The sequence below is a fragment of the Hypanus sabinus genome, chromosome 19 (assembly GCF_030144855.1).
Source record: "Hypanus sabinus isolate sHypSab1 chromosome 19, sHypSab1.hap1, whole genome shotgun sequence".
NCBI lineage: Eukaryota > Metazoa > Chordata > Chondrichthyes > Myliobatiformes > Dasyatidae > Hypanus > Hypanus sabinus.
In genome coordinates this window covers 48,329,390-48,353,785 of record NC_082724.1, presented here as the reverse complement: position 1 = coordinate 48,353,785, position 24,396 = coordinate 48,329,390, and the positions used below count along the sequence as shown (strand labels likewise).

Below are 24,396 nucleotides of genomic sequence, written 5' to 3'. Positions count from 1 at the left end.
AGTGAATATTCAAGGTTCAATTTTATTCACATGTACAGCAAAACATACAATAACATGAGTAATTTGCATTAATATCCAAGGGTGTGCTGGGTACAGCCCACAAGTGTCTCTGCATATTCCGGCAACAACACCAGACCTCAGTCTCTAGTCTCACAGATGCACAAACCCAGAGGTCTCCAGACCTAATTTCTCCTGGGCAGACAGAGTTCCACATAACTGTCTCCTAGAAACAGTGCTTTAAATTTGCTGATTCAAGGTTTTATATTATAATATCACTCTTCTATATCCAGCTTCCTTTGCAGTATTATCTCTCTTTAGTGATCTTCTTGGTGTTTACCTAGTTTTCAATGACTAACTAACCAACAGTCCAATTTTAAAGAATGCATCAAGCCTGCAATTGAATTCCATAAGAAGAAAATGGATACAACTCAGTATGGTAGCTCCGTAGTTTGGGGAATAGCTAATTAATTCAGAAAATGCAGCAGAATATTTCTAGAACTAAAGAAAGAAAATTAAAATTTTCAGGGGAAAAGGATTCACTTTGAGAGGGAGGGATAATAATATTAATGAGGTGAATTAATGATTAAGTCAGTGACTTGCACAAAGGGCATTTAAAAAATGTTCTACAGCATGGAATACATGACCCTATAAACCAGTCAATTAATTCTGTTTTATTGCATACACTATCAGTTGACATTTTGAAATTCAGCACAGTTAATATTGACTGAGAGAGACCAAAGTTTTGAAAATCTTATCGAACAAGTTAGAGGATAAATCTTTAATTAACTACTGTAGCTGATGGATAATATCCCACTTCAGTCTCTCTGTGGTAGTTTCGCTCCAGTTTTAATTCAGTAAGTAATCTAATATAACAATTAGTGTAATATCAATTGCATCTTGTGATCATTGACAACCAACAGAAAGATGGATGGAAAGAAAGATTAATGGATTAGACTGTTTTAAGGAGAAAATGTTCTACTTGGATCATTCTGATAGCCACAACAGCAATTGATAAAACTTATTAAGTTAGGTCTTCAATCTACACATCATTTCTTTATTTTTGTATTGTGATTTAAGCATTGAAAATATTAAGGTGTATGGGATACATTGACTACTTTTTATGCACAGAACATGTTGTTTTCTTACTACTAGCATCAGGGAGAAAGTACAGGATTCTGAAAGCACTCAGTGCTTTAGAAACAGCTTCTTCCCCTCCACCGTCAGATTTCTGAACAGACAATGAACCAACACATGAACAATACTTCCTTACTATTTTTTGCACTACTTATTTAATTTAATTTTTAAAAATACATCACTTTTATAACTTATAGTGTTTATGTATTTCACTGTACTCCTGCTACAAAATAACAAATTTCATGAACTACATTAGTGATATTAAACCTGATTCTGATTTGTGCAGATTTTTAAATAGGATTTTCTTTTTGCAGAAATGGTCATCAAGATTTTTTAAAGTAAACTTTGCTCTATGTGGAGCAAGAGAGCCTTGAAGATTTATGTCTTAATAACATCAGTGGCAGGTGCTTTGACAATTTGGTTAAAGGGCTAGCTGTGGCTCAGTCTGGCGTACTCAGGTTACTGATGCAACAGGCTCTGAAATTATGTTCCATTCCTGAAAAGAGGGAGTTCTGCACTACTGGAGATGGCGAATTTTGGAAACAGATGTGAGATGATGGTTTTATATTCCCTCTCAGGATGAAATGACAAGATCCCATGAAGTGGTTTGAAGATATGCCCAATATCTTAGCTAACGGTTATTCTTCAGTCAACTTCAGTAAGTTCTTTTAGAATATCACATCTTTATCATGTTGTTGTTTGTATGAATTTGCTAGTCTAGACATTTCTGTCTAAATTTGTCAAATTGGTTTATTACTGTTGCAAGTACATCTATTGTTGTGCACACCATCCCTAGAGATCATTTCATTAACGCAGTGCATTGGGGTAGCCGCAGTAGTGTAACAGTTATCACGACTTTATTACAGCTTGGGGTGTCGGAGTTTGGAGTTCTGTTCCATTGTCAGCTGTAAGGAGTCTATACTTCCTCCCATGGACAGGGTGCAAAAAAGATTCACAAGGATATGAATGTTTCAGTTAGTAGGATTGGATAAGGCTAGGTCTTGCTACCCTGGAATGTAGGTGGCTGAGGGACAATGGCACTTAAAATGAAGAGAGGTATTGATAGGATAGGTAGCCTGTATCCGTTTCCTAGGGTAGTGGACTGTAAATCTAGAAGGAATATGTTTAAAGTGAGAGAGAGGATGTTTAAAGGGAATCTAGGGGGAAAATTTTTCATCTGGTGTCTACAATCAACTACCATAGGAGATAAAGGAGCCAGGAACAGTTACAATATTTAAGAGGCATCTGGACAGGTACTTGAAGGACAGGATATGGAGCTAATAGAGGCAATTTGGAATCAGAGTGAGGGTCAGCATATATGTGGTGACCAAAGGGCTTGTTTCTACTTCGTACGATTGTGATTCTTTAGCAACAAAAGCCCTAGGGAACTCCTACCATTGACTCTTGGTAGGATGTCATTAGGCAGATATCAACAAGAGCAGCAGTGCTATCCATAAATGCTTTCAGGCCCCTAACCTAATTCTGGGAAGCAGATAATGCCTGTGCAGTTCATCATTGTACTGTTCCAATAAATGACATAAAGTATAAGATACACTTTGTGTATGTGAATGTGGACAGACATATATCCAAGATACGAGTGTTGTCGGAGGTATGGGAGGAGGGGAACGAAAGATACAAAGCATCAAGGGCTGGGTGTGAAAGTGACTGAGATAGTGGCTGTTTATCTATATTCAAGCTAAATATCCAGTATAAAGTCTTAGGGCCATTCTATTATCCAGTCAGCAATGAAGTAGACACCCCCCAATACAGATCAAAGAGCATATATCGGGGTACATTCTACAAGCAGGAAGACATAGGCACAAGAGAATCACAGATGCTGGAAATCCAGAGCAACATACACAAAAGGCTGGAGGAACTTAGCAGGTCAGTCACCATCTATGGAGAGAAATAAACAGTCGACACTTGGCCCGAGACCCTTCATCAGGACTGGAAAGGAGAGAGGGGAGAAGCCAGATTAAGAAGGAGTGAGACAGGGAAGAAATAGCAGCTAGCAGGTGATAGATGAAATCAGTTGAGGGAAAGGTCGGTGAGTGGGAGAGGGGGATGCAGTGAGGAGCTGGGAGGCAATGGGACAAGAGGTAAAAGGCTGAAAAAGAAGGAATCTGATAGAACAGAGAATGAGGATGACCACTGGAAGGAGGTGATGGGCAGGTGAGGAGAATGCAGTTTATGGCAAAACAATGTTTACTTGCTACCTTTGATGTCATCAATGAAATTCCTCTTGCAGGACATCTAGCTTAAGCACAACACAATTTTTGCTGGACATTTCCCACATAGTCAGGCAGAAGTGATGCACCATGTTTGAATTCTGTAATATTTTGAAACAGCAAGCAAAGCCCTTTGGATTATATGACTTGTGACATCAGCATCACAAAACAATTCACACCCAGATTCAGCCTCTTAGAAGGATAATCACTGCTATGATAAAATGTAACACACACTGGATTCAGAACAAAATCTAAACAGGTAATTTACTGATTTCCAAGACTCAATTATCCACCTTTCATGACTGGTGGAAAAGGGAAGAATGTGGAATACCAACATAAAGAAAACATAAAGTGTGGCCTGATCTCATCACTGCCACTCTGATCAGCCAACTGTAGTGCAGAGAGACTCAACATGCCATAAGCCATCCTAGGCTTGTTAGGAAACCCACCAGCAAAACAGAGACAAGAGAAGTTGGTTTCATAAAATTGTTATGTAGGACATCTGCATTAGACCTGTCCCTCATGGAAACCTTTGGCTTCGCTTCTATTAATTGTGTTCTCTCCTTGCTACTGCAGTTGGAGATATCTATGCAACCAGCCACCTGGTGAAATGCCAGTTTATAACTCACCCAATATTGTTCTACATTGATGTCATTCAAGAGTGAACGTACATGGGCATTGCATTTAGATCAAAGTGCTTTCCACTGGCTGGGTTGGATAAATATTGACCAAAAAATGGTAATGCCAACATTTGGTTGTAAATCATGTATATATAAATAGTCATCACATCATTAGGTACAGAAGTGGAAACCAGTCTGGTCTTCTGTTGCTGTAGCTCATCCACTTCGACAAGTTTTGCATACTGGATGCTGTTCTGCACCATAACTGCTCTATCACGTAGTAATTTGAATTACTATTGCCTTCCTGTCAGCTTGAACCAGTCTAGCCATTCTCCTATAACCTCTTTCATTAACAAGGCATCATCACTCACAGAATTACCATTCATTGTTTTTTTTTTGTTTTTTGCACCATTCCTTGTAAACTCTGGAGACAATTGTGCATGGAAATCTCAGGAGAGCAGCTGTTTCTGAGAACTCAATTCACTCCATCTGGCACCAATGATCTTTCCACAGTCAAAGTCACATTGATCATATTTCAGCACCATTCTGATGTTTGGTCTGAACAACACTGAACCTCTTGACTACGTCTGCATTCTTTTATGCATGGAGTTGCTGCCACATGATTGGCTAATTAGATATTAGAATTAATGAGAAGGTTACCAGGTGTACCTAATAAAATAACCACTGAATGTATTAAAAACATTTATCTGCTTATGCATGAAGTGCATTTGAAAGTTATCTACTACTGAGGTTGTTCAGTTGCTCATTGCTGGAATAAACAATCGCCTCCCATTACATGAAATGTTCTGTCATCTTGCTGCTTGGCACTAAATATACACCACACAACTTACGGTCACTGCAGATCATCTGTGCCCATTACTTGATGGTGGTTGCTTCATGTCTTTCCCTCTTTGCTAAGAGCATGGGAGATTTGTATTCATCCTTCCCAAGATGCTGAGACAAGCTATGTTATTAATAACCTGCTTCATGAGAAGTGGCATTACTTGAACTGACACTCCAGACTTTTGCTGAAGGCAAACTACTCCAGCAAGTATGAAAGGGTTCACGTTAACATAGTTTAAAACTTAGTTTGCAGCTATCATTCGATAATATTGGTATTGAGAATGTTAACCAGATCAAAATGAGCAGCCAAGGAGCAAACTATCTTCATGACTGGGTCAACAATGCCTGTTAGGTCACATCAAGCACAAAATACTGAAGGAACTTAGCAGGTCAGGCAGTGTTTATAGTGAGGAATAGAGTCAATACTTAAGGCTGTGACCCTTCTTCAGGACTACAACTGTGTATTTCTCTCCATAGATGCTGCTTGACCTGCTGAGTTCCTCCAGCATTTTGTGTTTGTTGTTCTGACTTCCAGCATCTGCAAAAACTCTTGTGTTTCTGTTAGGATGTAAGAAGTATACACTGTTCTTCCTCTCTAAATGTGATACAGACCTCTTACTGGCTTCCTGAATCAATAGAACATCCAATGACAAAGGAAGATGTTTGCATGGCTTTCCATTGAGAGATCTGGGGACCTGAAGGACAGAGAAAAGCTACAGAACTAATGAAGGCAGCAGCTTACAAACTCTTAAAACCAATTTCCATACATAAAGCACATTCTAAATCTTCCAAAGTTTTAAGCTCCTTCACACCCAATAAAGTGCTTTGAGATTTTCATTAAGTGTCTGCTGTGGATTTGTGCTAACATCCTCGGCATCTATTTAGTAGGTATTAAGATCAAATTCCACTTCAGATACTTAAGCACATGATCTGAACTTACAGGAGTTAGCTGTCAATTGAGTGCCCCAGTTTTCAAATCAAATGTTCAATTAGGATCCAGCTTGCACTGAGACAGAAATACAAACTCCCACAGTAAGGATGAAATCCAAACACAGTCTCTCCGAACTTCTGACAACATTTCTCTCAATCACCAATAATGGAGAAAAAAAGATACCTCTGTAATTTGAATAATTGCTGATTGTTAAACCTTGCTATGAGCAAATTGGTACTCAGAATTCCTGGCATTTCAACAGTGATCACATTTCAAATATATATCATTGCTTGTCAAATTCTTAAATGTTTTTTTTGTTTCTTTGAAAAGAGCAGTTCTTCTTCAATGCATTCATTTGAAAACAAAAAGAACAAATTGAAAGCTCCTCAAATCCTTAAATTGTCACATAGATTTTGCTTAGTTTGAATATTTCCAGTACAAATTTAATGCAGAACTTAAAAATTTATATTTAATATGTGGTGTGGTGTTAGAGAACCTCTTATTAAACAACATTTGGGAATTTATTCTTAAAAAATACTCCTCAGTATTTTGTAGTTTGATGTGGACACAGAAGTTTCTTAACAAGGCATTTTCTTAACAAGGAACATTTCTTAACAAGGAAAGAGGCATTTTTTGGACCATTGAGTGAATGCCTAATCACAGAAAAATCTCCCACGTTACAAGAAATTTCACTTTTTCCCAGCTGAAACGCTACCTCTCTGACACAGGTACAGTGACTAATTGTGAGAGAAGACTGGAATACCTGGGGGAGCTCATAAGGTACAAACAGCACAGCGATAGTACCTGAGGTCAGGATTAAACTGAGCAAGGCAACAGCTCTACTGTCTACATCTCTATGCTGCCCTAAAAGGATGTATTAAGGGATATCAGAACAGTGGACCGAAACTCCAGTCAAAGACCATTGCAGCACAGCATACCCCTTCGGCCCACTCCCCCGCAAGGAAAAGGATGACTGCTTGATTTTGTTCAGCATGTAAGGTTTTCCAGCCTTGGTATCTATAGCAAAGATGTATCTTAGAATGGTGCTTTGTCTTCAAATTCCCCAGCATTTGCTTTGACAATATACAATGCTAGGGGAAAGCTGGCTAGCACTATCTCATCATGCTCACCTCTTTCTGCCTGAACCCTACACTCTCAGTAAATGGCCTTGCACCAAAGGCAACAGGAGAGTAGCAGGAGTGGTTCCAGGATTGAGGAAAATCTGTGGCCGGAGTAGGGTGAAAACTTGAACGGAAGGTGGTCTGGAGCGAGCCTCCAGGTATGAAGCCGGAGAATGGTGGGGAATGAGGCGAGGTTAATATCAGGAATCATGAGCTGGGGTGTGGCTGGGGGAGTGGAAGGGAATCTGAGGGAAGAGATTAGATATTTCAATGCTGAATTAATTCAACCCTAAACCTAATACTCAAAAGGGAAGAGATTCAGGGACAGAGAGGTCATGCTAGAAGTTGGGGAAGAGACAATGAAGAGGAGGCAGCAATGGACAAGTCATCTGTGTTTGATATCTGTGTCAAAGCACATTGGGGGACTATTTCATTAAACACCTCTGCTCTATCTGCCATAACAGCCAGGATCTATCATTGGTCACCAATTCCACACCTCTGCTGCCATTATGATGCTAGTTGGAGGAGCAACATCTCATATTTTGCCTTGGTTGTCTCCAGTCAGATGGCATGAACAATGACTTATCTAACTTCTGGTAACCACACCGCCACCATCCCTTTGTTTTCCATAATTTCACCTCCTTTATTCCCCTCCCCTACCCTCATGACCTGTCCATCAACTTCTGATTCCCTCCTCCTTCCATTTAATACATGGTGGACTGTGTTATCCTTCTTCTTCAGCCCCTTACCTCTTCTACCTATCACCTCCCATCTTCTCACAACATTCCCTTTCACGCACCTTCCCCCAACTACATTGCCCATCACCTGGACTCACCTATCACCTGCAAGTGCTGCTCCCCTCCCCCACCTAATGTGTCCTTACTTCTGTCCCTTTCCTTTCCAGTCTTGATGAAGGATCTCAACTTGAAATGTTGGCTGTTTACTTCTCTCCATGGATGTTGCCTGACCTAAGTTCCTCCATCAATTTGTGCATGTTGCTCTGGATTTCCAGCATCTGCAGAGTCTCTATTGTGCACCACAAGAAGACAAGCATGTAGTCTTATATACTAGACTGCTCCCTCTTTAGAAAAGAAATAAATACAAGCATTTAAGTATTCCACAGGTGATGTTATGCAATTCTTTGACACTATATTAATGTATTCAATGTGAAGGCAATGAATTGCTTAGTCTCTTCATTCACTGATCCCTACAGTGTAAGCTATACTTAACACCTCTGAAGTGCCCACTCCAGGCATTATTGATTATAATTTCCTTCAGTAAGTCCCAAGTGCATCCTATCTTACATCCTGAGCTGCATTATTACCTCTTATAGCCATTACGTATTCTGGACCACTGGTCTTTTTGTGGCTGATGAGCGCACTGAACCAACCACATATAACTTAAGCCGGTCCTCTCACTCTTACAATAACTGAGTAGTCACAATCTTAACTGGTATATACTAACTATGATGCTCAGTTGTTAACAGTCTCTATTTTTCTGTGTCTTCTTGAAGCTTCCCATCTTTGTTCTTCTGTTTTTACATGGCTTTCCATTTCCCCCACTCTGACTCAAATAGTCACTGGGGCTATTCCGGTCATCTTTTTTACATTCCTTTGCCCATTCTGTCACCGTGACTTTTAAATAGTTCTCAGTCTGCACTGGCTCACTCTAGCTTGAACACAAGAAAACAGGAGCAGGAGTAGGCCATCAGGTTCCTCAAGCTTACCCCACCTTTCAATATAGCAGATCTGCCCTGGACCTCATCTCCATAGCCCTCCTTTCTCTTACTTTTATCTGACCTTCACGACCATTATGGGTAGAGAATTCCAGGGATTCACCATCCTATGGAGGAGGAAGTTTGTACACAATTCAGTTGTAAATGACCACCCAAAGATTTGTTAAGTATGACCCCTCATTCAAGAGTCTTCCAAATCTAGAAGTATCTCAACATGCCATTTCATGATCTTTAGTGTCTGATTGCACTGTGTTGACACTTGAAAGCCTATGCCATTTGTGACATCTACCTGGGGCTGTTCAGATCCTTGGAACTGCTTCCATTTTTCAAAACAGTTCTTTCTCAATGCAATGAACTTGGTCTGTGCTTGAGTCCAGCTATTCAGCAAAACTGCAAATAGCAAGTGTCTTGTAGATTCAGTGTTATTCTGCAGAATATCTTCAGTTTCAACTTCCACCTTTATCTTAACTTTGCTGGACCCAGATGATATCCCTTCTCTGCAACATCTTATAAGGATCCCATTATTTCTTATCAAATGGTGGAATTGTACCAATTTTTTCCCTTTGAATCAGTTCCCTCGCATTGGATCAGAAAGCTGTTACTCTCCATCCTCATTAAGTGTTGTGCTTGTGGTTTTTATTTTACAATGTTGCAGTAGGCAATCAAGTAAATTGGTAACTCAGCAGGTCAGGCAACATTTATGGAGAGAAACAGATAGTCAATGTTTTGAGTCAAGAGCTGGAAAGGAAGGAAGGAAAAGCCAGAATAAGAAGGGAAAACACAGAAACATAGAAAACCTACAGCATAATACAGGCCCTTCGGCCCACGAAGTTGTGCTGAACATGTCCCTACCTTAGAAATTACTACCCTATAGCCCTCTATGGGTTATAAGCTTCATGTGCCTATCCAAAAGTCTCATAAAATACCCTATCATGTCCGCCTCCACCACTGTTGCTGGCAGACCATTGCACGCATTCACCACTCTCTGAATAAAAAACTTACCCCTGACATCTTCTCTGTACCTGCTCCCCAGCACCTTAAACCTATGTCCTCTTGTGGCAACCATATCAGCCCTGGGAAAAAGGCTTCTGACTATCCACATGATCAATGCCTCTCATCATTTTATACACCTCTATCAGGTCACCTCTCATCCGCCATCGCTCCAAGGAGAAAAGGCCGAGAAGCATAATCTGGCAGGTGATATGTGAAACCAGGAGGAGGGAAAGTTGAATGAATGGACGAGGTGGGGATAAAGTGAGAAGCTGGAAGGTGATAGGTGGAAGAGATAAAGGACTGAGGAAAAAATAATTTTATAGTAGAGGAGAGTGGACCGTGGGAGAAAGGGAAGGTGAGGGTCACCAGAAAGAGGTGATGGGCAGATGGAGAGAAGAGAAAGGGAAATAATGGAGACAGAACGGAGTATGGAAAAAGAGAGTGGGGGAATAAGTTACTGGAAGGTAAAATCGATGTTCATGCAATCAGTTTGGAGACTACTTAGAAGGAATACTAAGTGTTGCTCTTCCAACTTGGGAGTGGTGTCATGGCATTAGAGGAGGCCATGCAAATTGGTAAATTGGTTTATTGTTGGCACGTTTACTGAGGAACAGTGAGAAGCTTGTCTTACATATTGTCCATATAGATTATTTCATTACAACAACAGTGCATTGAGATAGTATGGTATATAGAATAAAGTGTTAGTAATGGAGAGTGTGCAATTCAGATAAACAAAAGGTGCAAGGGTGGATTGTGAGGTCAAGAACTCATTCTGACTCATACAGAATTAGAGAGATTATCTTTTAGAGGCATAAATTAATGTCACATTCAAAGAGGTCCTTTGCCACACTGAATCCACATTGCTGATCAAGCAACTATTAATACATTTAATTCTCCCTAAAGACACATCAATTCCCCCAAAATTGTACCACTCGCCTGTACATTAGGAGCATTTACTGTGAGTCATTTTGGGACATAGGAAGAACCCAGAACACCTGGAGGAAAGACATGTAATTGCAGGGAAAATGTATAAACTCCAAACAGACTGAGCCCAAAGGTAGGAGTGAACCTCAGATGCTGGGGCTGTGAGGTAGCAATGCTACTAACTGTGTCACAGTTACTGCAGGCAATATCTTCCAACTAAACAACAATATCTGGATTCAGTGATGTATTGGAGTCAATCAGTGACACATTCAGTTCTTTAAGGGGTTCTACTTGCAAATACAAACATTATGTGTACCAATCTACATCTCGTTGTTTTGTATAGGATCCCCATTACACACCTCTCTTTTTATCACATGAATTTAGTTTATCCCACACAGATTAGTGTGTGGATCCCAGCATCACACAGTTAACACACCTGCCATCTTATGTAATATCTGCACTGAGTAGCCAATTGACAGAAGAACAATAAATGATAATTTCCTTTAATGAAGAGGGGACATAATTCAAGGAGGTTGTTTTACTGAATATTAAAGCACAAACATCAAGACATAAAGGGATAACTCAGACTTGTTTCAAAAGTGTACAGTAAACCAGAATGGAATTTCAATTGCATGGATCTGTTTTGTTTAGAAGAACACCATATTTAAAATCTCTCAGATAATTACCCTGGAACTATACAGCCTGCTAGCTGTAGCTTAAAACCTAGAGGCAAGATTCAATATTAAACATCATAATATTCTTCCTTAACAGATTAACTGACCGTCTTTTAATGCAGAGAGACTTCTGCAAAAAATTGAATATTTTTGGCATGCAGTAGAACTGCTGTCAAATCAAATGAGATGTTGAGTTATTGGATGTGATTTGATGTGGACATCTGACCTCCCTCTCACCCGCTGGATTTGCTATTGAGCTCCGTGGCAGAGCTCTGACATGCCAAGGAAAAGGGTCAGGTGCACCTTGCACTTGAATCAGCTTTATCCCATGGAAGGGCAGCATATAACTAGTGACTCAGTAATGTGATATAGTCACTAACTCTCTAGAGCTGGGGTTCCAAACCTTTTTTATGCCATGGACCCTTACCATTACTGAAGGGCTCGTGAACCCCAAGTTGGGAATCCTTGCTCTAGAGAGAGGTAGGTGTGGTTAAGTTTGAATTATTTCATTTACTTCAATGCATTTTAAAATTTCTTATTTGTATCTATGATTTATTTTATTTTTAAGCTCTTTTTAAATACTTAAACCTATTTGAATAGTTTTTAAATATCTATAAGACATTTTAAAACAGTTTAACAGGCTTTGGCTGCTGTTGAGCTGGCAAGGTCTACCTAGCAGTGACGTGGGGTCTCAGGATGAGGAACTGAGGCCTACTTGGTGCTGGAACCATTTGCTACCTCACGTACAGGTGCAGAGAACCAAGCTGCTCAACTCTCCCCATCTGGAAAATGTATATCAACCTGCAGAAGTGAGTTGAGAATTTCAGCAGTATGCTGTGTCCAGCTTATGTCAACTCAATTATTATCTCTTAATGATATAAACCATCTACAGTATCTGAATTAAGAACACTGAAGAGCTGTGCTCATCTTTATACTATTGTATTTGGTTAACCATTAACTTTCTTGAGAAAAATGCTGCTCTAACCAATTTTGAAAGATGGACCATCCTATCCAGATGCATTATAGATTGGTATGGTAACTGCTCTGCCTAAGATAATATAAAGTAGTGGTCGCCAACCCGTCGATCGTGATCGACTAGACAATCTTTGAGACTTTCCCAGTAGATCCCGATAAAAAAGAAAAATAAATACATAAATACTGTTGAGTGATTGTTTCTGGGTTGCGGGATTTTAGTTCCGTTCTCTCTGCCCAGTGCGCATGCATGTAGCTCCCCAGCATTACACAGTGTTCTTCAATGGTCCCCAACCACCGGGCCACGAGGGAACGATAAGGAGTCAGCTGCACCTTTCCTCATTCCCTGTCACGCCCACTGTTGAACTTGAACCTACGCAAGGTCATCAATTGCCTAAGTGCAGTGATACCCTCGTGCCAGGGATCACTGGTTGGCCTCAGGTAACCAGCTGGCAGGAAGTGCCGTCACTACTGACCTGAGCGCAGACAGGTGGGTGCCACCTCTAAACCTGTTCACCACACTGAATGTTCGTGGGGAATCCGGTGCTAAAATATTCGTAGACGACCTAATTTGGGCTCAGCGTTTTGTAAGTAGCAGAGCAGCTACCGCGCTGCGATCTACTGAAACAAACTTTTGTTGGCTGATAGATCCTACAAGGGGGGCGGGTGAGTGCCCTGTCGCACTCCTCGCTCGGTTGGTCACTCTCTCTGGACTGTGACCGCTGCAGCCCCAGTACGGGGACCTCCGGCCCTTACTTTGTCCTCTCATCCCATGCATGACCAGCTGCACTTGGCCAAGGCGTCTGGCGGCGGGCGGGCAGGAGGGAGGCTGGGGTTTGGGCCAGGAGGCTGTCTAATGAGGCAATGAAGCCCTCAAAACTGCTTCGGTACCTTGAGTCCAAGCACCAAGCACTTAAAGACAAACCCACTGAGTTTTGTGAGCGGAAAAAATGTGAGCAGCGTGGGACAGAAGCTAAGTGCTGAGAGCCGCGAAAACGAAATTGTGGAATAGACTGGACGTAAGGAACCTGCTTCGAGTATCACTGTATTCCGGTTGTGTTTAACACCCACCCCCATCAGCCAGAATGCAAGAATATTGTCAATATTAAACCGGTCCACGGTGCAATAAAGGGTGTGTACCCCTGGTGTACATACATTATTTCTACTTCCGGGTTGTGGGGTTTTACTTCCGGTCTTTTCTGCCCTGGTGCGCCTGCATGTAACTAATTGATCTGGGGTCGATCTTGCCTTTCACTAAGACCGAGGTAGGGGATCTTGGGCTTAAAAAGGTTGATGACCACTAATATAAAGTGTAGAGTGTTGTGAATGCAGCTAGACTGACAGAGGGTAGGATCCTGGTAATCAGGGAGGCAAATGAGTGGCTGCAAAGCGATGCAGAAGCCAGTGACAGTATGTTGCAAAGGATGACAGGTAAGAGAAAGGCCAGGAGTGAAGCAAACCTATTGGATTAAATTGCAGTTATTTCTATGCGAGATGTCAGATATAAGGTAGAAGAACCTGCGGCTTGGATAGCTACGTGGGAAGGGAATATTCCTGTTATTACAGAAACATGGCTAAAGGAGAATGGGATGAGCAACTTACGGTGCTTTAGGTGGGATAGAGGCGGAGGAAAGAGAGGTGCTATAGTATTTTTGAATAAGGAGGTTGTCCCAGCAGCAGTCAGAGAAAAAATTACTGAAGGATCATCTAGTGAGGTTTTATGGGGGGAGCTGAGAAATAAGGTTAATCACATTGATGTGACCTCAAACTATTTCGGAACGCAGATAGTTTGGGAATTATGAAGAACAAATATGCAGAGAGATGGAACTGCAGTAATGTGGCCATTACAGAGACTTTGCTGTCTCAAGGGCTGAAATGATAGCTGAATTGTCTGGGATTTCTTTATTTATTTACTATTTATTTAGTGATACAGCACGAAGTAGGCCCCTCCACCCCATCAACACATGATTAATCCTAACCTCAACAAGACAATTTACAATGACCAATGGGACTGAGAGGGAGATAAAAGAGGTGGGGGTAGGCATTGCTAATCAATGATAACATCTTTTTTTTAACATTTTTAAGACAATGCTGGACATTAAAACCTTCAAGTACTTCCATCACTGAGTGGCTCATTGGCAGAGAAAGTGAAGGAGCTGGACTTGAGCAAATTGTGTTGCTGCCTGCTACAGAAAGTCATCAAAGTTGGTGTGTGAAGGCTAACAGTGAGTGATTGCCTTGGATGTTTATCTTGTGAACACAAGACCCTGTTGGACCTTGGTAATGAAAAGTACTGCAAATCATGTTGACTGGTTTATTGGCGGGGCTGATGGTGGTGAAGCGGCATGCCCTGGGTGGTAGCGAGGACTACGCCTCATGCTGCAAGCTTGCCTGTTGCAGCATTTCAGGAGGGTGATGCTGGAGGCAGTGTGCAGCGGGGTAAAAACCGGTTTGGGGGGCTGACAACTCCTGTCAGTGTTGCCCTCTAGTTGGCTCAGTGGAAGATAAACTGGATTGTGTGCATGTGTGGGTACATTAGTTTGCGAACTGCTGAGAACTGTTTGTTCTTGCTGACAACAGCATGCACCATCAATTTACAGGACATGCCACTCAGGGACTTGGGTTATATATATATATTTTTTTGTTTGTATGACTGTCTGTTTACTACTAGTGATGTTGTGGGGGTGGAACTGGACTCTCTGACGGTGGCGTCTGAAAAGAGGATGCTGTCCAAGTTGCATGCCATCTTGGAAAATGACTCCCATCCACTCCGTAATGTACTGGTTAGGCACAAGAGTACATTCAGCCAGAGACTCATTCCACCGAGATGTAACACTGAGCCTCATAGGAAGTCATTCCTGCCTGTGGCCATCAAACTTTACAACTCCTCCCTCGGAGAGTCAGACACTCTGAGCCAATAGGATGGTCCTGGGCTTATTTACACTGGGCATGATTAACTTTATTATTTAATTATTTATGGCTTTATATTGCTATATTTCTTCACTATTCTTGGTTGGTGCGGCTGTAATGAAACCCAATTTCCCTCAGGATCAATAAAGTATGTCTGTCTGTGTGGTCTATGGGCCTTGCGCTGTGTATGACTGTTGGCTCCGTGTTTTGCACCTTGGCCCTGGAGGAAAGCTGGTTTGTTTGGCTATATTCATGGGTATTCATGCATGGTTGGATGATAATTAATTAAACTTGAACTTGAACTTGAAATGTGAGTTCAGCTGGAACATGTTGAAGTTAGGAAAAAAAATGTGTTGTAACTTTTCAAAAACATTAGCTCAGATAAATCCCTGGTCTGGACAGGATATACCATAGGTTTCTACGGTAAGTGAGGGAGGAAATTTTGGGCTGCTGACGAAAATCCTTTCATCTTTACTGGCCACAGGTGTAGTCTCAGGTGACTGGAGGCTGTCAAATGTTACTGTTTGGTATTAAGGATGCTCCTGGGAATTATAGACTAGTGAGTCTTACATCAATGTTGAGTAAACTAATGGAGATAATTCTTAGCTACAGGATTCATGAGCACTTGAAGAAGTATTGTCTTATTATGTATATTCACCATGGATTTGTGAGGGGCAGCTCAGCCTCAGGAGCATTTTATGATTTTTTCAAGGTAACTGTTATATTTTGTAACTCCAAAATTTATTTGATAGAAAAAGCACCCGAGAACATGTACTATGTGCTTTGTTGTTGCTTTGGTGAGGTGCACATTTATGACGTGCTTTGTATAATGAAATATGCCACTCATGTACTTTTGCATACTGTATACTCCATAATCAATTGTGTAAACAACAAAGAATGCTTAATCAAACAACAGCCCACCCCTGCATTTCTAATGACCACCACTGTTTATTTTCTTGTGTTGAAATGCATTTGAGGGATCATAGTGGGAATTTCTGCCCATAAACGTTTTGACAAAATTCACTTGAACCCTCTGCCACGGCATGGAGGGTCATTCCCAAGGATGGATAGGCACTGTTCCTGACATCTTCTGGAAGTGTTCACATCCCGAACAGTGCATGGCAAGCTGTAAGATCTGCTGTTCTATCCCAGGTCACCAGATAAAACTTTGAGCCAATGCCTTCATGTAGCTGCTCCAACGGTTCAGCTCTCAGTATGGATGATACAATAGCTCCCAATCGCCACATAAGACAACCTACATCAAGGGCATGTGCAAGGGCTGGTAAACATGGCAGAAATGGAATTTCTGCTGCCCATTCCATCGATTTTGGATGGCATGTAGAATTGAGACAGTGTGGGGTCCCAAATCTTTCACAGTGGATTACCTCTGCCAGACCTTGTGTAGGGAGAATACGTCAAGAGGAGTTTATTTTTCTTGTAAAATTTTCAGGTGTTTCCTTATCCAAGAGTAAATGGAAGAATCCATCAGCATTTCCATGATTAGCTGTCCTTTTGAAATTGATCTTGTAATAATGTCCTCCAAGAAACAAAGCCCGTCTCTGCATTTGTGCTGCTGCTATTAGTGGATTGAAAATGGACACTAGTGGTTGATAATCAGTAACGAGGATAAACAGTGGTTGATGTCACCATTTCCTTTGCCTTTTGGAAAGCCAACTCACACTGCTGTCTATTGCCATTTCTTTCCAATCTGTAGTAATGAGTCAAGGTGTGGAGCACAGTAACCAGGTTTGGAAGGATCCTGGTATAGTAATTGACAAATCTTATAAAGAATCACAACCGTGACATGTCCTTTGGTCTTGGGGCATCCTTCATTGCTTGAATTTTACCACCACACTTGTGTATCAATGGTGTGACCACTGCAAGTGATGATTGGTTTAAAGAATTCACACATTCCATTGTGCTCTGAGCCCACAATCTTTAAATCTTTTTCACACTGTTGTGAGATTTTGGAGATGTTCCTTGTCATCCTCACTGGTAAAAATGATGTCATCTGGATAATAATGAGTGCCTGGACAGCCTTGCAGCTCCTGGTCCCTTTCTCCCAGAGTGTAGGTGCAGATGCTACTCAAAAAATAAGCCTATTATAGCAATAAAGCTATTTCTGAACATTTATGGTATGGGACACTTCAGACCTTTTTTCCATTTCCATCTTTAGATAGGCCTCAGCTAAATCCATTTTGCTGAAAAGTTTCCCTCCAGGAAGTTTTGCAAAGATACCCTCTAACCTGGGCAGGGAATTTTGATCTACTTTCAGTACTGTGTTGATGGTGACCACAGATTCTGACAGATCCATTCTTCTTGGCTACTGAGAGCACTGACATTGCCCATGGGCTACACTCAACCTTGGAAAGAATTCCTTGATTTCTTCAGCTTCCATGTAATCTAGCTTGCTGTCTACTTTATCACAGATGATATAAGGAACCAGATGGGCTTTGTTAAATTTGGGTGTGGCAGTTTCAATTAACATTATTTTACTCTTGATATGTTTGTTTTCAATTGCATAAAGACCATAAGATATAGATGCAGAATTATGCCATTTGGCCCTTTGAGTCTGCTCCACCATTTCGTCATGACTGATCTAATCTTCCTCTTAGCCCCAATCTCCTGCCTTCTCCCCAAATCCCTTCATGCCCTGATCAATCACGAATCTATCAACCTCTACCTTAAATATACATAAAGACTTGACCTCTATAGTTGCCCGTGGCAAAGAATTCCAGAGATTCACCACACTCTGGCTAAAGAAATTCCTCTTCCCTCTTCATCTCCATTCTAAAAGGTCACCCCTCTATTTTGAAGCTGTTCCCTTTAGTCCTAGACTCCCCACCATAGGAAACATCCTCTCCTCATCCACTCTATCAAGGCCCTTCACCATTTCAATGGGTTTCACCCTTCTTTCTTCTGAATTCTAGTGAATGCAGGTCCAGAGCCACCAAACACCCTTCATATAACAAGTCATGGAATCATTTCTGTGAAACACCTTTGAACCCTTTTCAGTTTCAGCACCTCCTTTCTAAGATAAGGAATTCAAACCTGCTCCCAATACTCCAAGTGAGGCCTCACCGGTGCTTTATCAAGTTTCAGCATTACATCCGTGCTTTTATTTTCTAGTCCTCTTGAAATTAGTGCTATCACTGCATTTTCCTTCCTCAGTGTAGACTCTACCTGCACCTTAACCTTTAGGAGATCATGTACAGGCCTTGCAAGTCCCTTTGCACCTCAGTTGTTTGTATTTTCTCTCCATTTAGAAAATAGCCAACCCTTTTATTTCTTCTATTAAAATGCATGATCATATACTTCCTGACACTGTCCTGGCCTTTCTCCTAATCTGTCTAAGTCCTTCAGTAGCCTCTCTACTTCCTCAAAATTATCTGCCCCTGCACCTATATTCATATTGCCTGCAAAATTTGCAACAAAACCTCAATTTCATCATCCAAATCATTGATGTAAAATGTAAAAAGAATCGGTCCCAACACAGACTCCTGTGGAACACCACTAGTCACTGACAGCCAATCAGAAAAGGCTTCTTTATTCCCACTCTTTGCCTCCTGCCAATCAGCCACTATTTTATTGATGTTATAATCTTTCCTGTAATGCCATGGGCCAGTAGCTTGTTAAGCAGCCTCATGTGTGGCACCTTGTCAAAGACCTTTTGAAAATCACAATATCAAACGATTCTCCATTGTCACTCCTGCTTATTACTTCCTCAAAGAATTCCAACAGATTGGTCAAGCAAGATTTTCCCTTGAGGAAACCATGCTATTTTATCAAGTGCCTCCCAGTACTCTTGTGATCTTATCCTTAATAATTGACTCCAACATCTTCCTAAACACTGACGTCAGACTAACTGGCCTACAGTTTTTTTTCTTCTTCCTCTCTCCCTTCTTGAACAGTGTAGCGACATTTGTAATTTTTCTCTCTTCTGGAACCATTCCAGCATCTAGTGATTCTTGAAAGATCTTTAATTATGCCTCCATCATCTCTTCAACCACCTCTTTCAGAATTCTGGTGTGTACGCCATCTGGTCCAGATGACTTATCTACCTTTAAACTTTTCAGCTTCTCTAGAATCTTCTCTCTAATTATGGTAATGTCACACATTTCATGCCCCCTGACACCTGCAACTTCCACCACACTGCTAATGTCTTCTACAGTAAAGCCTGATGCAAAATACTTATTCAGTTCATCTATTTTCTTGTCCCCGATTGCTATCTCTCCAGCATCATTTTCCAGCAGTCCGATATCCACTCTCACCTCTCTTTTAGACCTTATGGATATGAAGAAATTTTTGGTATTGCGGCGACCCACTTTCCAGTGCACTCGAACCGGCTCACAAAGCGGCGCGCGCCGGCATTGAGGCCGGTCCCAAAGAGGGCACCAAGCCTGCTTCACCAGCAAGGGGGAAAGCCCGCGCGCGGGATGGGACTGTGAATACGCGCCCCCTACAGCATTCCCGCGGAATCAGGAAGGCTTTAAAGCGAGGCCGCAAAGTTTGAATAAACCTCTTTTGCAACTGCAGCTCACCGACTACATGTCGTTACTTCAGTGCTGCGTGTAGCACACCGCTACAGTACCCTCTTTAATACTATTGGCTACCTTACTTTTGTATTCCATCTTTACCTTCTTAATTAATTTTTTAGTTGCCTTCTGTTTGTTTTTTAAAATACTTTCAAATCCTCTAACTTCTCACTAACATTTGCTCTATTATATGCCAGCTCTTTGGCTTTTATCTTGTCTTTGACTTCTCTTTTTAGCCACAGTTGTGTCATCTTTCCTTTAGAATACTTCTTCCACTTTGGGACGTACATATCCTGTGCCTTCCAAATTAATTCCACAAAATCCAGCCAGTGTTCTTTTCTAATCATTTCTGGTCCACTCCTCTCTCCTGCCTTTGTAATTCCCTTGACTCCACCATAATACTGATACACCTGACTTTAGGTTCTCCTTAAATTTCAGGGGGAATTCGATCGTATTATGATCACTTGCCCCTCAGAGTTCTTTTACCTTAAGCTTTCTAATGAATTCTGTTTCATTGCACAACACCTAATCCAGAATAGCTGATCCTCTAATGGGCCCAACCACGAGCTCCTCTAAAAAAGCCATCTTGAAAGCACTAAGGAATTTTTCCCTCCTGTAATCCAGCATCAAGCTGATTTTCCCAATCTTCCTCCATGGTTCCCCATGATTATTATAACATTGCTGTTTTGGCATGCATTTTCTACCTTCCATTGTAACTTGTAGGCTACATACTTACTACTGTCAGCGGGCCTATACACAACTCCTATCAGAGACTTTTTACCTTTGAAGTTCCTTGGACATTAAGTTCCCAGCTCAAATCTTTCAGCCATGATTCTGTGATGCCTGCAACATCATACCTGCCAATCCGCAACCATTTGAGTATTATTTTTCATTTTTGGATTACACATGTCCTGCACCTTCCTCATTTTTCCCAGAAACACATGCCATTGCTACTCTGCGGACATCCTTGCCAGCAGTTCCTTCCAATTTACTTGCCAACTCCTCTCTCATATGACTGTAACTTCCCTTACTCCACTGAAATACTGCTACATCAGACTTTACGTTGTACCTATCAACTTTCAGGTTGAACACAATCATATTGTGAACACTGATTCCTAAGGGTTCCTTTATCTTAAGCCTTTTTGTTGAATGCCTAAGAGATAACTTTTTAGAGCAGTTTGTCATTAGGAGATCAGTTATATTACAAACTGCTCTAAAAAGCTATCTCTTAGGCATTCAACAAGCTTACTCTCTTGAGATAATTTACCAATCTGATTTTTCAATCAACTTGCATGTTAAAATCTTCCATGACTACCATAACACTTCCCTTTTGACTCACATTTTCTATTTCCTGTTGTAACCTATAGTCCACCTCCCAGCCACTGCCATTAACATCATTTTACCCTTGCTATTTCTTAACTCAACCCACAAGGATTCAACATCTTCTGATCCTATGTCACATCTTTCTACAGATTTGATACCATTCCTTACCGGTAGAGCCACATGACCCCCTCTGCCTACCTTCCTATCCTTCTGATATAATGTGTAATTTTGGACATTCAGTTCCCAACTAAAACCATCCTTCAGCCACGATTCAGTGATGGCCACAACATCAGTTAAGAAACTGAACGTAAAAGGACTCTGATGGGAGCTATAAAGAAAACTCCAAACAATAGCCAGGATGGGGCTACAAGTTAAAATGGGAGATTATAAAAAACACATCAAAAGGGCTATGTTATGGTAGTCATAGGGGACTTCAATATACAGGTAGATTGGGAAAATCAGTTTGCTGCTGGATCCCAAGATAGAGAATTTGTAGAATTCAGATTCAGATTCAGATTCCGTTTATTGTCATTTAGAAACCACAAATGCAATGCAGTTAAAAAATGAGACAACATTCCTCCAGAATGATATCACAACAGCACATGACAAAACAGACTACACCAGAAAATCCACATAACGTTTGGCAATCCCCAATCCAGAGTCCGGAGAGGCTGGTGCGTATTAATATGGTGCTACCGTCTTAGCGTGTTCAGATGGCTTTTTAGAGTAGCTTGTGGTTGAACCCACTAAGTGTAAGGCTATTTTGGATTTGGTGTAGTGTAATGAACCAGATTTGATTAGGGGGCTTAAGGTAAAGGAACCCTTAGGAGACAATGATCATAATATGATAGGTTTTGCCCTGAGAGAGAGAGGGAAGCTAAAATCAGATGTATCAATATTATAGTGGAGTAAAGGGAATTATGGAGGCATGAGAGAAGCGCTGCCCAAAGTTGATTGGAAGAGGGCACTAGCAGGGATGATGACAGAAAAGGAAAAGGCCAGAGTTTGGGAGAAGTTCATAAGACTTAAAGAAGAAGTATTCTAAAAGTAGGATGACTCACCCACAGCGGACTAAAGAAGTAAATACAACATAAAATCCAAAGAGCAAGATAATAGAGCAAAAACGAATGGGAAGTTTAAAGATTGGGATGTTTTTATAAACCATCAGAAGTCAACTAAAAAGCCATAAAGATGGAAAAGATGAAATACGAAGGTAAGGTAGCCAGTAATGTCAAAGAGGATACCACTAGTGTGTTTTTTTTCAGATAGACTGTATAAAGAGTAAAAGAGAGGTGAGAGGAGATATCAGACTGTTGGAAAATGAGATGTTATAAACTGATATAAACTGTTGGAATGGTAATAATAGGGGACATGGATATGGTGGATGAACTAAGTAAGTAGTTTGCATCCATCTTCACTGTGCAGGACATTACCTGTATGCTGGAAATTCAAGAGTGTCAGGGGCAGTAGTGAGTGCAATGGCTATCACTAGAGAAATGGTGCTTGTGAAGCTGAAAGATCTGAAGGTAAATAAGTCACCTGGACTAGATGGACTAGGAGGTAGCTGAAGAGATTATGGAGGTATGATCTTTGAAGAATCCATAGATTCTGGCATGGTTCTGGAGGACTGGAAAATTGCAATTGTCACTTCACTCTTCAAAAAGGGAGGAAGGCAGAAGAAAGGAAATCATAGGCCACTTAACCTGACATCAGTGGTGAGGAAGATGTTACAGTCAATTGTTAAGGATGAGGTCTCAGGGTGCTTGGAAGCACATGGTAAAATAAGCTGAAGTCAGCATGGTTTCCTTAAGGGAGACAGCATCCCAACATGCTGCCTCAATGCATGGTACAGAAACTGTATTACAGTGGACAGAAAGGTTATACAATGGGTAGGCACAACTGCCCAGTGCATCACCAGTACCAGTGTACCCACCATCAAAGATATATATATCCAGGAAAGTGCTGGAGAAAGGCCAGGAACACCATAAAGGATCCCACTCTGTTCATGGACTGTTTATCCCACTCCTATCAGGGTGAAGGCTATGAAGCATCTACACCAGGGTCATTAGACTCAAAAAAGTTAACATATCCATCCACTAACCTACCCCACCATAACCTGCACCACTTCTACTTTCTCATTTCCTGTCAGAGTCACCTTATGTATAGAGGATGATTGTATGGATGCAAAGTGTTGATAGTTTCCCAAGTGTCTGTAGGTCTGATCATGACTATTGTCGCTTTATGTGAATACAAACAATCTATGTGCATAATTATCTCATGTAGTTATATTTATTGTGCATTTTTTATTACTGTGTTCTTTATCTTGTGTGTACCTTTGTGCTATATCGGATGCACAGTAACAATTACTTTATTCTCCTTCACACGTGTACTGGAAATGACATTAAACAACCATGAATATTAAATCTTGAATTAGGTATATTTAAAGCAGAAGTTGATAGGTTCTTGATTAGCAAGGGAGTCAAAGCTTATGGGGAGGAAGCAGGAGAATGAGGTTGAGAGGGAAAATAAATCAGCTATGATTAATTGGCAGAGCAGATGTGATAATCCAAACAGCCTATTTCTGCCCGTGTTTTATAGTCTTATGGCTGTGCTTGGATCAACATCTGCGAGTATGAAGGAATACATAGGACAACATCTTGGACAGAATAATGGGAGCGCCTGATTGACATCAAGGCAGCACTAAGAAAATAACTGGGCTAATTTTTGACATAACCGACATCTACCAATTCTTGCACAAGTTTGATAACTAAACTTGCGCAGTAACAGGATTCCATGGTTCAGTCAATAAGCTACACAAAACATGTTGGTCATTATCCGAAGTCCATGCTTGCAAACTTCCCCATAGCTTTTATGTTACAGAGTGTGGCGGACTCACCTGTGTGAAGTTCAAAGAGCTGCTCATGACTCACCGGAATTTCCATGAACAATCTGTATTTTCCAGTATATTGAAATTACTGTAGTCCTTGAGGGTGCTCTGGTCAGGATAGAGGCAGGTAAACTATACCTGGATTGCAGAGTTAAGCAACCGGGGGCTCTCTGTGGAAGCATTCCCCTGTTGACTATTAGCAGATAAATGCCATAAATTTCTGTAAAATTTTGCACGCATTACCAAATACATCACCATGGAGCAATGTCCAGCAAACTCAACATGAAAACACAAAGATGTTTATAGGGAATAGGAAGGAGACCAACCCACACTGCTTTTTTAATGCACAGATCTTAGCTGAAGCATCCTAAGGGAGGTTCAAAATTAGTCTTGTGAAATGTGTACATGAAAAATTATCCAGTGTTTCATCTCCTCAGAACAAATTTCAATTCACCTTGATTATTGGTAAACATCCAAGGTAAAGGTAAAATGTTCTCAATTCTAATTTACTTTACACTTTAGTTCCAGCATTAGTTATGGACTATTTTTGATGGAATTCTTAGAAC

General features: G+C 41.0%; 1 long non-coding RNA gene across 1 annotated transcript in view; it reads left to right on the top strand.

The window, feature by feature from the left end:
* Nucleotides 1-728: 728 nt before the first annotated feature.
* The window catches only part of LOC132377907 (uncharacterized), a 53,529-nt gene continuing 29,861 nt past the window's right edge, over nt 729-24,396 (top strand). The window contains exons 1-2 of the long non-coding RNA XR_009506837.1: nt 729-854; nt 1,449-1,792. This is a non-coding gene — a long non-coding RNA (uncharacterized LOC132377907). The remainder of the gene's footprint in view (nt 855-1,448; nt 1,793-24,396) is intronic.